Source organism: Pongo pygmaeus, chromosome 16, assembly GCF_028885625.2.
Source record: "Pongo pygmaeus isolate AG05252 chromosome 16, NHGRI_mPonPyg2-v2.0_pri, whole genome shotgun sequence".
Lineage (NCBI taxonomy): Eukaryota > Metazoa > Chordata > Mammalia > Primates > Hominidae > Pongo > Pongo pygmaeus.
In genome coordinates this window covers 96,301,383-96,317,992 of record NC_072389.2, presented here as the reverse complement: position 1 = coordinate 96,317,992, position 16,610 = coordinate 96,301,383, and the positions used below count along the sequence as shown (strand labels likewise).

At 51.6% G+C, this 16,610-nt stretch overlaps 1 long non-coding RNA gene across 5 annotated transcripts in view; it reads left to right on the top strand.

The window, feature by feature from the left end:
* The window catches only part of LOC129014210 (uncharacterized), a 68,905-nt gene extending 57,869 nt beyond the window's left edge, over positions 1-11,036 (top strand). For 2 of the 5 annotated variants that reach the window (XR_010124011.1, XR_010124006.1), the window contains 2 exons: positions 4,294-4,536; positions 10,121-11,036. This is a non-coding gene — a long non-coding RNA (uncharacterized LOC129014210). Of the gene's footprint in view, positions 1-1,477; positions 1,569-4,293; positions 4,537-10,120 lie in introns of all 5 variants that reach the window. The other 3 variants (XR_010124004.1, XR_008494168.2, XR_010124009.1) reach the window with 2 other exon arrangements.
* Positions 11,037-16,610: the final 5,574 nt, after the last annotated feature.

Below are 16,610 nucleotides of genomic sequence, written 5' to 3'. Positions count from 1 at the left end.
GTCCTTAATTACAAGCAATAGACTGCTCTTTAGCTGGTTTTAAGCTACAGAGGAACCTATTAAAGGATAGGAGGTGCCTCATAAAATCTTAGGGAAATCAGAGAACCAGGCTCGAAGGCCATTTACCTGGACTGGTTCTTTCAGCTGCTGCCTCTGGGATCTGCTGTCATCCTGACAGAAAGGACTGCAGGCACCTGCTTCTCAGTGTCACTTAGCCTCATGCAGGAGCAGCCAGCGGGTGTTGTCTTAAGTTGTATGCTGTGCCCAGTCTTCAAGAGAGACGGGGAAAGTTTCTGGCTTCCATCATAAGCAGGTGTGAGTTCATAAGGTAGGAAATTCGCAAAATAGGAAGAGTGTTCCATGGGCTGGGGAAGCCAAAGAGAGCTGATGCTATTTGGCCTCGACAGTCCACGCCTTTAGCTACTTAATGTCATCAGCCAGCCTTCCTCCATCCTTACGCTTACTAACAGCAGAACCCAACAGCAAGCTGAGAGATGCCTCTCAATAAGAAAATAATTGGGAAAAGAGTTCATGGCTTTTGGGCCGGGCGCGGTGGCTCACGCCTGTAATTCCAACACTTTGGCAGGCTAAGGCTGGCGGATCACGAGGTCAGGAGTTCGAGACCAGCCTGACCAACATGGTGAAACCCCATCTCTACTAAAAATAGAAAAATTAGCTGGGTGTGGTGGCATGTGCCTATAATCCCAGCCACTCGGGATGCTGAGGCAGGAGAATCACTTGAATCCGGGAGGCAGAGGTTGTGGTGAGCCGAGATCGCACCATTGCACTCCAGCCTGGGTGACAGAGCAAGACTCTGTCTCAAAAAAAAAAAAAAGTTCATGGCCTTGCTCCAAAACTTTAGTGCTTTCTGCTGTTCTCTTGTCATCTTGCTCACGTATTTATTTATTGCCTGCTTAGGGCACCCACTGGGTAACCTATGAGAGCAGGGATCTTGTTCATCACCATATCCTCAGGACCTAGAACAGTGCCTGGCACATCATAGGTGCTCAATAAATGTTAATGAATTGTGTACATGAAGTCCCCTCTGTACACTGATGGCCAAACCTCACCCTACATCAGCCTCTCCAGCCAGGTGGGATGGGGATGGTGGGAAGCGGGCTCTCCTCTTCTTCTCTTCCCACCAGCAGGGGCCGGGGGGTGTGGATTCAGGATCCTGAGCTCTGCTCTGCCTCTGTTGTTCTGGCTGTGCCTGAGAGTTGGTTTGGGTTGATCTCAAGGGCATTTTAATGAGATTTAGCAATAGGAGGTGGTGGAATTTCCACTGCCTCTAATAAATTCCCGAAAGTCAGACACATGGCATTTTTTCCTTTTTGTCATCTCTTTTGGCCTTAATTACAAAACATATGAAATAGAAAACATTCACAAACAATACAAAACTATAAAAAGTGAGTACCCCTTTCTCTTCCCACTCTCTGATTATTTAGATGTCCTCCAGTTAAAACTGTCTCACAAACAGGTCTGAAAGGAGCATGCAAGCAGTCCCTCCACATCGCAGTTTTGCTTTCTGCGGTTTCAGTTACCTGCGGTCAACCACCATCTAAAAATAGGTGAGTGCAGTACAAGAAGGCATTTTGAGAGAGAGAGAGAGAGAGAGAGAGAAACCACATTCACATAAGTTTTACCACAGTATATTGTTATAATTGTTCTATTTTATTATTAGTTATTAATCTCTTACTGTGCCTAATTTATAAATTAAACTTTCTCATAGATATGCACGTATAGGAACAAACATAGTCTACATAGCGCTCAGTACTATTAGCTGTTTCAGGCATCCCCTGGAGGTCTTGCAACGTATCCCCTGAGAATAAGGGGGGGGCCTATTGCACTTGCTCATGTCCATGTAGGGTTGAGCTGGCATTTCCAAAGGATAGATTCCTAGAAGTTTATCTGCACATTTGCAGTGTTGATAGGTTCTTCCAAATGGCCCTTCAAAAGATTCTACAGCATATAGTGCCCACAGTTTGCGGGAGCACTACTTTCCCTTTGCCAACTCTAGATATTATCTGTTTTAAAATTTGCATTTATCTCATCCCCAGGGAGCATCAAGGTCATTTCTCAACTCCAGGCTATCTGAATTTCTTCTCTTGCAAGTTGCCTGTTCTTATCCATTGACCATTTATATATTGGAATATAAAGTTTTATCCTTTGATACAAAGGGGCTGTTTGCATTTTAGTGCTATTTTGCATGTTGCACATATTGTCTATTATTTGTCTTTTATCTTTGTCATAGTCTCTAGCCCTACAGAAGTTTTACATTTTTATGAGGTCAAATCTGTTCATTTTTTCCTTTAGGGCTTCTGCATTTTTGTGTCTTGCTTAGGTTTTTCCCTTCTCCAAGAATATAGAAATATTTTATCATATTTTCTTCTAGGATCTTAGTAATTCTGTTTGAGGCTGGGTGCAGTGGCTTACACCTGTAATCCCAGCACTTTGGGAGGCTGAGGCGAGTGGATCACTTGAGACCAAGAGTTTGAGACCAGCCTGGGCAACATGGTGAAACTCTCTCGCTACAGACACTACAAAAATTAGCCAGGCGTGGTGGTGGGCGCCTGTGGTTCCAGCTACGCAGGAGGCTGAGGTGGGAGAATCACTTGAACCCAGGAGGCAGAGGTTGCAGTGAGCAGAGATAGAGCCACTGGACTCCAACCTGGGCGACAAAGCGAGACCTTGTCTCAAAATAACAGTAATTCCCAGCTACTCGGAAGGCTGAGGCAGGAGAATGGCGTGAACCCCGGAAGGTGGAGCTTGCAGTGAGCTGAGATCGCGCCACTGCACTCCAGTCTAGGTGACAGAGAGAGACTCCATCTCAAAAAAATAAATAAATAAAAATAAAAAAATAGTAATACTGTTTGACAGCTAATGCCAAATTGTCCTCTAGAAAGGTTGTTCCAATTTACATCCCATCAGCTGGAAGAACCCTATTTCCCCAACACCCTCACCAGCCCTGAAAATTAGCAATCTTTAAAAAGTTTTGCCAGTGGTGAATATGTATTGTTCAGCGTTGTTGATGTTTTAATTAGCATTAATTATGAGTGAGATCCAAAATCTTTTCATGATATTAGTTACTTGTATTTCTCTGTGAACCGCAGGATCCTCTCCTTGCCCCTGTTTTCTCTGTTGGGCTGTTGGGCTTTATCTTATTGATAAAGGGCTGTTTATGAAGGAAATGAGCCCCATGTCCTTATCTGTAGGGTAAATAATTTCCCCAGTAGGTCTCTCTGCCGCCTCCTGGCAGTAGGGGCGGAGCAAGTCCTTGCCACGCCCACTAGTCGCCTGCAGCTGCCTCCTCCCCTGGACTCAGCACATCTCTAAGTCCTTAAACTGGCCCTGGACTCGGCACATCCCTAAGTCCTTAAGCTGGCCCTTCCCTTCCTTCCCTTCATAGGTGTTCTCTTCTTCTTCTTTTTTTTTTTTTTTTTTGAGATGGAGTCTCACTCTTGTTGCCCAGGCTGGAGTGCAATGGCACGATCTCAGCTCACCACAACCTCCACCTCCTGGGTTCAAGCAATTCTGCTTCAGCCTCCCGAGTAGCTCGGATTACAGGCATGCACCACCATGCCTGGCTAATTTTTTGTATTTTTAGTAGAGACGGGGTTTCTCCATGTTGGTCAGGCTGGTCTCAAACTCCCGACCTCAGGTGATCTGCCCTCCTTGTCCTCCCAAAGTGCTGGGATTACAGGTGTGAGCCACTGCACCCGGCCTTCAGGTGTTCTCTTCTGAACACATCTTATGGCTAGAGTTTTCACATTCAATTCAGTCCTCACAACTTCTGATAATGAGGACATCCCTTTGTAGTTTCTATTCCTATTGCAGATTTTAAAATACGTTTAAAATGTTTCGGTCATGTTTAGAAACTTGGGTTGGGACAGGGAAGCTAGAACAAGTGCTCAGGCTGCCATATCTCCAGTGTTAAAATCTTTTTTTTTTTTTGAGACAGGTCTGGCTCCGTCGCCCAGGCTGGAGCGCAGTGGCACTATCTTGACTCACTGCAGCCTCGATCTCCCAGGCTCAAGCGATCCCCCTGCCTCAGCCTCCAGAGGCTGGGACCACAGGCATGTGCCACCACGCCTGGCTAATGTTTTAATTTTTTGTAGACATAGGGCCTTGCTATATTGTCCAGGTTTCCAGCTCTTGGACTCAAGCAATCTGTCCACCTCAGCCTCCTAAAGTGCTGGGATTATGCTTGGCCTCCCAGTGTTAAATTCTTAGTCATACACTAATTTCTCTTCTTGTTTCTTTTGGTTTTAAATTTGATCTTCTCCAAACTTTCAGGTCTAGAATCATGTCATCTACAAATAATGATCATTGTACCAGGCATTGATTGGACTTTTTAACAAGCTCACATTTATGAGCCATACTCTCATTCATGCAAACAAGACAAGGCAGATATTTTTGAATTAAAAAAAGAAACCACTTCCTGCCCAGAGTCTGCTGGTCAGCAGCACATGGTGGACTGGATGCCCCATAGCAGCTACTGCAAGGAAGCGAGCGAACGCCAAGGGGTGCTCGTTACAGGTAACAGCCCCTGTCCGGGTAGCATTCGCATCTCCTCGGGTGTGATTCTTGGCCACTGACTTATTTATAGTAATGTGAATAATCAATGGCTGTAATAACATCATTCATGGATTGGTCAAAGGCATCTCTCAGGCTTCCCTGAGCCTGGACCCACTTGGTCTTCCTCGGCGCCGGAAGCTCTGTGATGCCCTCTCAATCCCGTTCTGGGGCTGTCTCTCGGCTTTGGTCCCTTCCTTTCCCCCTTTCCCTCACCTTTTTGGGTCCTTTCAAAGTCTTTTTCTTTTTTGGGGGGGAAACAGAGTCTTGCTCTGCTGCCCAGGCTGGAGTGCGGTGGTGTGATCTCGGCTCACTACAACCTCCACCTACCAGGTTCTAGTGATTCTCCTGCCTCAGCCTCCTGAGTAGCTGGGATTACAGGCACCTACCACCACACCGGCTAATTTTTGTATTTTTAGTGGAGATGGAGTTTCACCGTGTTGGCCAGGCTGGTCTCAAACTCCTGACCTCAAGAGATCTGCCTGCCTCGGCCTCCCAAAGTGTTGAGATTACAGGCGTGAGCCACTGTGCCTGTCCATGGATCCTTTCAAAGTCTTTACATCTCTCTCACATCCTGGCTTCATCCTCGCCTGCCTGTCTCCATGCCTTTCCAGTGTGCCCCACAGAACACCAGCCCCACGAGATGTTCCAGACAAAAGATTCAGGGGACAGTTTGAGAAGTGCTGACTACCACGCCGACCTCTTGGAAATGGGCTGGCGTTTCAAAGATTTGAAGAAGTCCTTCAGTGCAGACATGTCTTCACTGTTTCTCCAGTAGCCAGTGCCCCAGGCCGGTCTGAACACTGATGTGTGCACCCCTTCTCAGCGTTCTGCAGGATCAGCGCTTTCCATGCCTTGCTGGGGGGCATGCTGGCTTTCAGGAGCCTGGGTGGGAAGTGATGAGAGAGTATTGTCTGCAGTGGCTAGAGATGCATGAAGGGGTCAATAGGAAGCTCCTCAGAGCTGGGCCAAGGACATTTATCTGCAGGAAGAACCAGGAACAGGAAGTGACACATTTCACCAGCCCCCACTGCTACCACCCACTCCAAAAGAGAAGGCAGAGCCAGCACCAGGAGCCTGGATGGGAGGCCAAGAGCCTGGATTCCAGGCCGGGATCCCAGATGGGAGTCCAGGAGCCCAGATTCAAGGCCAGGAGCCCTGATGGGAGGCCAGGGGCCCAGATGTGAGACCAGGAGCCCAGATGCGAGGCCAGGGGCCCAGATTCAAGGCCAGGAGCCCTGATGGGAGGCCAGGAGCCCAGATGCGAGGCCAGGGGCCCAGATTCAAGGCCAGGAGCCTGGATGAAAGGCCAGGAGCTCAGATGCGAGGCCAGGAACCCAGACGGGAGCCCGGGAGCCCAGATGCGAGGCCAGGAGCCCAGATGCGAGGCCAGGGGCCCAGATTCAAGGCCAGGAGCCCTGATGGGAGGCCAGGAGCCCAGATGCGAGGCCAGGAACCCAGACGGGAGCCCAGGAGCCCAGATGCGAGGCCAGGAGCCCAGATGCGAGGCCAGGGGCCCAGATTCAAGGCCAGGGGCCCAGATTCAAGGCCAGGAGCCTGGATGGAAGGCCAGGAGCCCAGATGCGAGGCCAGGAACCCAGACGGGAGCCCAGGAGCCCAGATGCGAGGCCAGGAGCCCAGATGTGAGGCCAGGAGCTCAGATTTGAGGCCAGGAGCCTGAATAGAAGGCCAGGAGCCTGAATAGAAGGCCAGGAGCCCGGGTGGGAGGCCAGGAGCCTTGATGAGAGGCCAGGAGCCTGGATGTGAGCCCAGGAGCTTTTACCTGGGAGCACCAGGGAGAACAGTGGCCACTTACCTGACCAAGCTAACACATGACAACAGGGAGAAGAACCTCGCAAGTACAGGAAGGGGTTGGCATCAGGGAGAAAAACGAGCTCTTTGTCAAAATATAAACAAAGAGCCCTGGAGTAATGGAAATCTTGGAAGGCTGCTTTGTGAAGTGCCCAGGTACCCAGGGTCAACAAGGGCCACCTCATTAACACAATGTGGAACTGCCCCAGGAGAGTGAGCCCTGGATGCCAGAATTCTGGGACAGTGAGGGGCAGCTGTCAGTTGGGTTTCCCAAACTCTGCCCACCAACATCTTGCTATGATAACGTAGGCTCTACCTAGCCTTAAAATTTGTCAGCCAAACAAGACCCTTTTGAAGACCACTTGAGCCCAGGAGGCAGAGATTGCAGTGAGCTAAGATCGCTCCACTGCACTCCAGCCTGGGTGCAGTGACCAGGGTGCAGAGCGAGACCCTGTCTCAAAAAAACAAAACAAAAACAAACAAATGAACAAAGAAAAAACACCTCAAACCAGGACCCTTTTGAGGATGAAAGGAGGCACCATTAATAATCGTGCCGGGACAACAGACAATCAACAGGGACACAGGGCCTTGTGCATAGGAACGAGGCCTAGAGGCAGTGCTGCTTAAGAGCCAAGTGCATGGGCCCTGGAGTTCCAGAGTCCTGGGTTCAAATGTGATCTCCACCCTTCCTAGCTGTGACGATGGGGCAAGGCAGTGGCCTCTCTGTGCCTCAGTCTCCTCATCTATAAAATGGGAATGGTGGTGCCCATCTCATGGGATGTGCTTGCCCCTTGGAAGCAGTTCCTAAATGTTAGCTATCACTTTCCTTACTGTTCTTTCTATAAAATGGGTTCTTTATTGCTAGAAATCATAAATAAAACAAGGTTTGTTGAGAAGGACAAAGCCCATACTCTGAAAGGGGCATCGAACAGTTTTCTGAACACAGGGGGTTCCTGCCCAGGCCTCCGCCCCTCCTCTCTGATGGGTCTGGCCAGGGCACCAGCACCCATCCTCAATCTTCTCAGGACACCAGCTTTGCAGCCCGGGAGCCCCCAGGACTAACCTGATATGATTCCTATGCTCACCTGCTCAAAGCCTGGCTTGTTTAAAGTACAGGATCCTCCTCAGCTGGCTTCTATATAAGCTCTGCTTCCCTCTAACAAGCTCTGCAACCTCCCAGGGACCGTCTTACCGGCTGCAAACGAAGCCACGCAAACTGTGGCTGCCGGGGCCCCTCTCCTCCCAAAAGCCAGGCCAGTGTAACCCGGTCCCCATGTCATGCTGGCTGGGTCAGTGTTCTCTCCTAGGAATCTGAAGCTTGAATGGGGGAGAAACAGGAGTCCAGGAGTCGCTGCAAATGAGCCATATGGACAGTCGTGGGCACCAAAGCTCAGGGCTTTTGAACTTTCTTGTCCAAACTTGCAGGTAAGTCCTGGAAACAGAGACCTTTGCCTCTCCACCCGGACTGGGCTGTCCTGGAAACAGAGACCTTTGTCTCTCCACCCGGACTGGGCTATCCTGGAAACAGAGACCTTTGCCTCTCCACCCGGACTGGGCTGTCCTGGAAAGGTACAGATGGAAAGGATGAAAAGAATGGCACTGGCCGGGTGTGGTGGCTCACACCTGTAATCACTTTGAGAGGCCAAGGCGGGCAGATTACTTGAGGCCAGGAAGTCAAGCCTGGCCAACAGGGCGAAACCCTGACTCTACTAAAAATACAAAAATTAGCTGGGTGTGGGGGTACGTGCTGGTAATTCCAGTTACTTGGGAAGCAGAGGTTGCAGTGAGCCAAGATCATGCCACTGCATTCCAGCCTGGGCAGCAGAGCAAGACCCTGTTTCCAAAAAAAAAAGAATGACATTGGCTGCATTTAATTGGCACCCATTTAATTGGGTGCTGGGGAGTCAGAATCGAATCAGATGTAGTCCTTATGTCACTTTTCTTATAGACCAGTGGGAAGGCAAACGCTGTACCACAAAATCAGCTCTACAGTTAAAAAAGTAAAGCTGGCTGGGCGTGGTGGCTCACGCCTGTAATCCCAGCACTTTGGGAGGCCAAGGCGGGCGGATCACGAGGTCAGGAGATTGAGACCACCCTGGCTAACACGGTGAAACCCCGTCTCTACTAAAAATACAAAAAAAAAAAAAATTAGCCGGGCGGGGTGGCGGGCACCTGTAGTCCCAGCTACTCGGGAGGCTGAGGCAGGAGAATGGCGTGAACCTGGGAGGCGGAACTTGCAGTGAGCTGAGATTGTGCTACTGCACTCCAGCCTGGGTGACAGAGCAAGACTCCATCTTAAAAAAAAAAAAAAAAAAAAAAAAAAGTAAAGCTGTGGAAATAAAGTGCAACTCAAGCAGAAAGGGAAATGAACAGAGGTGATGTATCAGTCAACTGTTGTCATATATATGCTGTGTAACAAATGGACATCATTCAGTGGCTTACTACTCTAAGCATTTATTTTTGGCTCATGTGTCTGTAGATTTCTGGGGCAGCCCTGCCGATTTCAGCCAGACCTGGCTAGATGGCTCCTGGGCATGAGGTTGGTTAAGGTCTGTCCTGTCTCTCATTCTTCTGGGACCAATGGGCTACCCAGGGAGTAGCTGTGCTAGTGGCAATGGCAGAAGCACAAGAGGGTGAGCCGTGTCACCAAGCCTATGTCAAGGTGCAAGGGCCTGAACCCAATGGGCCAGACTCCAAGGCCTCCTGACCCCATGTCAAGGCTTTGCTGTTTGGTCGCATCTCCAACACATCACTGGCCAAAGCAAATCACATAGCTGAGCCCAAGGGCAAAGGGGCTTGGGGGCAGCTGGCAAGGCCTGCCATTAGGTCTGCGGGTGTCTGTTTTCTGGGCTTGGGGGTCAAGTAGATGGGGGACACCTAGACGGATGGGAAATCTTTTAAAAAATGGGTGGGGTAGAGCCTAGAGATCCCGCAGTAGGAGGGGAGGGAAGTAAATATTTGCAAATGAGAATCCAAATCTCACAGAAGGCTTCACAGAGGAGGTGTCACTTGACCTAAGCCTGGAAGGAGAAGTTAGATTTTTCTAAGTGAAGATGGGTGTTGCACGGTGAGCAGGTGTATGCAAACCTAATCCCAAAGGCCGAGGGAGCTGAGAGGCCGAACACAGAGGCTGACAAATCCAGTTGCTTAGGAACATTTAATAGGGACTTAGAAAAGCCATGTCTCGGGCAGCCAGGAGATGGTGGATCCCCACATTGTTGCCCCCCCGAGACTCAGGGCGTATATACCATAGGGTTATGATAACATATTTATAGTGTTTACAGCACCATAGGTTTATGATACAGATTTACAGTGTTTATAATAACATATTTACAGTAAGTGTGTGCTCTTAACAGTAGATACAAGTAGAAATCTTAGAGGCATTCGTGGAAGTAGGGTTAACCAGAAGTCAACATGACGTATTAGCATCCAGGAGGGAGTTGCTTTGGCCTCCGAGGTGGGATAGGGCACAGCTGTCAAAGGGTTGATGGGGAGGAGAGGCATTGAGGTCCCGCAGCCTGGCACGTCCTTTCCTTGAACACAGTACTTGGGACCCCACACCAGTCATTTTATTTCCAAATTCTAAAACTTCAACTCGGTGTCACCAGATACAAGTTCAAGACACAGTGGTTTTTAGCAAGTCATCGTAATGGAGGGTACAGTGCTTTGTCCCTTTCCTGTAAACTCCATCGGGCCTGAGTCAGTCAGTTGTATAGCCCACTCACTCCCATTTCAGAGTTCCGTCTCCAGCCTTGCAGTCCAGCAGTGACATCCCTGTGAATGTGACCAACTCAGACCTTGAAAAGACTCCTTGATGACAAAGTCACGGTAGCCACGAGGTGAAGGAAAATAACCCAAGAATGGAAAAACCCATTCTAGAAGGACAGGCGGTGGAACAGAGAATCTATACACACAGAACAGGCCAAACAATGGTGGGAACGATGGTTACGGGACAGGATGTAAGTAGTATAAACCTTGACAATGTAAAAATACGAACTCACAAAATTTGGGAGGGGGAAAGAGCTAGGAAGTGGTGGTGAGCTCATTTCCTTATCCTAAATCGTAGGTTGTCAAGAGATGCCATCTATAGTTGAAACATGCTGAAAGAATGAATCCAGCTGCTTAATATTTTTCTTTCCTTTAGAGAAATAATTTAGAACCAGAAGAAGCAGCATCATTATTTGCAGCTTGGTAATTTCTTTAGTTACATTTAAGTTGCCTTTTGTTCTGTTAAATTTAAGTATGGCACTTTTTCTAAAAAGGGTATGTATTGTATGAGCCCATTTTGGTTAAAAAAACTCCTATGAATATGTGTGTAGAGAGATGTCTCCATCCATGTTTCCTGGGTGTCAGCCATGATTATTTCTGGGGTGCTGGATTTCCGGACCACTTGAAATTTTTGTTTTTGGTATTCTTCGGTGTTGCTTGAATTTCTTATAATGAGCATGCACTATTTTTATCAAAGCGAAGCTTTTTTAAAAAATTAAAATACATTTCTGGAAAAGAGAGAAAAAAAAAAACACGTGTTCCTTTGCCAGGCTTCTATCTCACTGGGATCCATGGGGACCCTTCCCAGGGGCTGCTCAGAGCCCACCTCTGCAGGGTGAGGGGTGCGATTCATTTCCGCACCCCTCACCCTGGTGATCGGCGTGGTCGGGGGCCAGGGGTGCACAGGGGAGGGAAATTTGTGAGCAGACCCTGAAGGATACACTTTGGAGCCCTGGTTCTCAGCCGGTGAGGTCAGGAGGCCTTGATATCAGGCCCATTGGGTCCGGGCTTTGTGCTTCCACTGTTTAGTTGGGTGACAGAGCCTCTATGGGCCTGTTTTCTCATCTGTAAACTCAAGAAGTCATCCTTGGCTAGGGGCAGTGGTTCACGCCTGTAATCCCAGCACTTTGGGAGGCCAAGGCAGGTGGATCACCCGAGGTCAAGAGTTCGAGACCAGCCTGGCCAACATGGTGAAACCCCATCTCTACGAAAAATACAAAAACCAGCCAGGTGTGCTGGCACATGCCTGTAATCCCAGCTACTCCAGAGGCTGAGGCAGGAGAATCGCTTGAACCCGGGAGGCGGAGGTTGCAGTGAGCCAAGATCACACCACTGCACTCCAGCCGGGGCGACAGAACGAGACTCTGTCTTTGGGGAAAAAAAAAAAAAAAAAAGTCATCCATGCCCTGCCTCATTTTCAGGTTGATGTAAGGGATGTGCGTGGTGCTGTCACAGGGTTCAGCCTGGGAGGCCACATGGGTCCCTGGCTTCATGCAGGAATTCAAAAGCAAGCTGACAAAGTGATAGCAAGTTTATTAAAAAAGTAAATGAATAAAAAAGGGGCTACCCCAGCAGAATGGGCTACTTGACTTAGTAGACTTATGGTTATTTCTTGATCATACGGTAAATGAGGAGTGGATTATTTATGAGTTTTCCAGGAATGGGGTGGGAATTTCCTGGAACTGAGGGTTCTTCTTCCTTTTAGACCATATAGGGTAATTTCCGGACGTTGCCATGGCACTTGTGAACTGTCACGCGCTGGTGGGAGTGTCTTTTAGCAACTAATGTATTATAATTAGTGAATAATGAGCAGTGAGGACAACCAGAGGTCACTTTCGTCATCATCTTGGTTTTGGCGGGTTCTGGCAGTTTCTTTATTGCATCCTGTTTTATCAGTGTGATCTTTGTGATCTGTATCTTGTGCCGACCTCCTGTGACTTTGAATGCCTAAGCTCCTGGGAATGCAGCCCAGCAGGTCTCAGCCTCATTTTACCCACAGCCCCTGTTCAACATGGAGTCACTCTGGTTTGAACGCTTCTGACGGTGCAGTGTCTGGTAGTCCGGGTGGCCACTAGGGATACTTATTACTCCATATCATACAATTCAATTCTAGCCAACACCACTGCCAGCCCAGTTCAAAGGCTAAAGTTGAAGGGGTCCGGGGCGCTCTCTGTTGTGTTCTGGGTCCTAAGAGCCACTCTTATAGTTGCAGCTCCACCTAGTGTCCACATCAGGACATAGCAGCATATAGCTGGTTTGTTGTAAACCCCGATTTCCATACCTGCCTACCGTACAGCTTTATTAGGCAAAATGGACCAAAAAGATCTTCTTTTATTTTTATTTTTAATTTTTTTTGAGACAGAGTTTTGCTCTGTCACCCAGGTTGGAGTGCAGTGGTGCGATCTCTGCTCACTGCAACCTTTGCCTCCTGGGTTCAAGCAATTCTCCTGCCTCAGCCTCCCTAGTAGCTGGAATGACAGACGCCCACCCGGATAATTTTTGTATTTTTGGTAGAGATGGGGTTTCACCATGTTGTCCAGGCTGGTCTCGAACTCCTGACCTCAGGTGATCCCCCAGCTTCAGCCTCCCAAAGTGCTGAGATTACAGTCTTGAGCCACTGTGCCTGGCCCAAAATGAGATCTAAAATCAATCCTTCCAGATCTAAAATTTAGTATTTCAAAACAAGTATACAAATTCAGTACTTTTCAAGTTCAAGTATCCTGTGTTTGAAAGGATGGCAGAGGAGGAGGAACTGGAGGAGGAGGAGGAGGAGGGGTGTGGAGGATGAGGAGGGGTGTGGAGGATGAGGAGGGGTGTGAAGGAGGAGGGGGAGGGGTGTGAAGGGGGAGAGATGTGGAGCAGGAGGGTTGAGGAGGAGGGATGTGGAGAGGAGAAGGGGTGAGGAGGAGGGGTGAGGCAGAGGAGGGGTGTGGAGGAGGAGGAGGGGTGAGGAAGAGGCATGAGGCGGAGAAGGGGTGTGGAGGAGGAGGAGAAGGGGTGAGGGGGAGGCGTGAGGTGGAGGAGGGGTGCGGAGGGGGTGGAGGGGGAGGGATGTGGAGCAGGAGGGGTGTGGAGGAGGAACCAAGGGGAGGAGGAAGGGTTTGGAGGAGGACAAGGGGTGAGGAGGAGGAGGGGTGTGGTGGAGGAGTGGTGAGGAGGAGGAGTGAGGAGGAGGACAGGTGAGGAGGAGAAGGAGTGAGGAAGGAAGGGTGTGGAGGAGGAGGAGGGTTGAGAAGGAGGGGTATGGAGGAGGAGAAGGGGTGTGGAGGAGGAAGAGGGTTGCGGAGGAGGAGGCGGGGTGTGGAGGAGGAAGAGGGTTGCGGAGGAGGAGGCGGGGTGTGGAGGAGGAATCGTGTGGCGAGAAGGGGTGTGGAGGAGGAGGGGTCTGGCGGAGGGGTGTGGAGGAGGGGTGAGGGGGGAGAGGTGAGGAGGGGGGAGTGGAGGGGGTGTGGTGTGGTGGTTGAGGAGGGGTGAGGAGGAGGAGTGGGTGTGGAGGAGGAGGGGGGAGTGGAGGGGGTGTGGTGTGGTGGTTGAGGAGGGGTGAGGAGGAGCAGTGGGTGTGGAGGAGGAGAGGTGTGGAGGGGGGCGGGGTGTGGAGTGGTAAGGGTGTGGAGGAGGAGGTGGGGTGTGGAGGAGGAGGAGGGGTGAGGAGGGGTGAGGAGGGGTGTGGAGGAGGAGGGGTGAGGAGGGGTGTGGAGTAAGAGGAGGATTGTGGAGGAGGAGGGGTGAGGAGGGGTGGAGGAGGAGGATTGTGGAGGAGGAGGGGTGAGGAGGGGTGTGGAGGAGGAGGATTGTGGAGGAGGAGGGGTGAGGAGGGGTGTGGAATAAGAGGAGGATTGTGGAGGAGGAGGGGTGAGGAGGGGTGTGGAGGAGGAGGATTGTGGAGGAGGAGGGGTGTGGAGTAAGAGGAGGATTGTGGAGGAGGAGGGGTGAGGAGGGGTGTGGAGGAGGAGGATTGTGGAGGAGGAGGGGTGTGGAGTAAGAGGAGGATTGTGGAGGAGGAGGGGTGAGGAGGGGTGTGGAGGAGGAGGATTGTGGAGGAGGAGGGGTGTGGAGTAAGAGGAGGATTGTGGAGGAGGAGGGGTGAGGAGGGGTGTGGAGGAGGAGGGGTGAGGAGGGGTGTGGAGGAGGAGGGGTGAGGAGGGGTGTGGAGTAAGAGGAGGATTGTGGAGGAGGAGGGGTGGGGAGGGGTGGAGGAGGAGGATTGTGGAGGAGGAGGGGTGAGGAGGGGTGTGGAGGAGGAGGATTGTGGAGGAGGAGGGGTGAGGAGGGGTGTGGAGGAGGAGGATTGTGGAGGAGGAGGGGTGAGGAGGGGTGTGGAGTAAGAGGAGGATTGTGGAGGAGGAGGGGTGAGGAGGGGTGTGGAGTAAGGAGGATTGTGGAGGAGGAGGGGTGAGGAGGGGTGTGGAGTAAGAGGAGGATTGTGGAGGAGGAGGGGTGAGGAGGGTGTGGAGGAGGAGGGGTGAGGAGGGGTGGAGGAGGAGGATTGTGGAGGAGGAGGGGTGAGGAGGGGTGTGGAGTAAGAGGAGGATTGTGGAGGAGGAGGGGTGAGGAGGGGTGGAGGAGGAGGATTGTGGAGGAGGAGGGGTGTGGAGTAAGAGGAGGATTGTGGAGTAGGAGGGGTGAGGAGGGGTGTGGAGGAGGAGGGGTGGAGGAGGAGGATTGTGGAGGAGGAGGGGTGAGGAGGGGTGTGGAGTAAGAGGAGGATTGTGGAGGAGGAGGGGTGAGGAGGGGTGGAGGAGGAGGATTGTGGAGGAGGAGGGGTGAGGAGGGGTGTGGAGGAGGAGGGGTGAGGAGGGGTGTGGAGGAGGAGGGGTGAGGAGGGGTGTGGAGTAAGAGCAGGATTGTGGAGGAGGAGGGGTGTGGAGGAGAAGAAGGATTGTAGAGGGGGAGTGGGTGTGGAGGAGGAGGGGTGTGCGGGAGGAGGAGAGGTGAGGAAGAGGAGGTGTTTGGAGGACAGCTGGTCTCCAGCTCCATGGTGGTGATGGGGGCTGAGCTCCAAGAGAAGGAAGCTGCTATCAACAGTTTGGAAGAATTTGCGGATTTTTCGAGCCCCTACTGTGTGCCAGGCGCTGGGGAAGTGGCACACAAGTAAACAGGCCCCTGTGCTTGCAGAGTTTGGAGCCCTGTGGGGAAGCTGGATGTCAATTGCAGGTGGACCCGCATCTCCAGAAAACAAGGGGTGGGGTAGGCATGAGCACTGGCTGATAGGCAGGTGGGGAGAGGGCAGAGCATGAGGGTCGTCTGCTTGGAGGGCTGGAGAAGCTGGTTTGGGACGGTTGATGGAAGGAAGATGGTGGAGGGGAGGATGATAGGAGACAGGCATGGCCTGGGTGATAGAATATGGAGAAAAGCCTTACTGGAGCCAGAGAGGATTTTGGAGGGAGGGAGTGGCCGAAGGGTCAGGCTGTGGCTGACATCAGAGGGCCTCGGACAGAGGCAGGAGAGTAGGGAATCCTGGAGGGCTCTCTGGGGCTGCGGGCAGAAGGAAGCTGAGCAGGAGTGCTCCTCCAGGAGAGGCAGGACACAGGTCTGTGGCAGGAGGGGTAGCCGGCGGGGAAAGGAGAGTTTTCTGTTTGTTCTGAGGAAGGAGACTGGGCATCTTCACAGGCTGATGGGGAGGCGCCATCAGAGAGGGCTAAGTAGAAGGCCCTAGAACATCAGCAAGGCCTTGGGGCAGGTCAGGTTGACGTGGAAACAGGACCTCGTAAGGCATACGGACGCTGGGGAAGGCGCGAGGGACCGTGGGGAGCAGGTGGGACACGGAGGGAGCTGGCCCAGGTGGCCTGGATGGGAGGCAAGAAGGCCTCAGGTGGTCTGATGAGCCTTGAGGAGAGGAGGGCGTGGGTGCCCCAGGCGGCAGGAGAGGGCTGGGTCAGCACAGCCTAGACGTGCTGGTTCTTCCCGCAGGGCTCCCAGCAACGGAACGCTCAGCCCGAGTGACGTGGAGAGAAGCTAGGAGAGGACGGGCAGGCTGAGCAGAGGGGACAGGAAGAATTCTCAGTGCGGTCAAAGAACAGGGTGTGTGTAGACCAGAGCGGAAATGGGGGCTCAGGAAGTTACAGTCAGAAACAAGATTTCCAAGTAAGAAAGATTTCAGGAGACAGTCACCTTTATGACAAGTGCTGGATGTGGCTGTTCACACTGAACCCTGCTGGGATGGGGGTCTGGGGAAGGGACAGGGCTAGAGGCCATCCCAGGGCAGAGCATCTGGTGGAGGAAGGGCGGTGGGCAGGGGTTTGGAGTGGGTGCTGGCTGCAGGGACAGGAGACCCAGCTGCCTCCAGCTAAGGGAACTGAGTGCCCCTCCACATATAACAAGAAGGCCTGACCCACAGCCGGTACGGGGCCTGCCTTGCCAAGGCTCCAAATCCTAGCTGCAGGCTGAGCTGTGCAGGATGTGGTGAGAGCAAGGCTCCCCACCAACCCCTCACTCAAGTGAACAAAACCACCACCAAA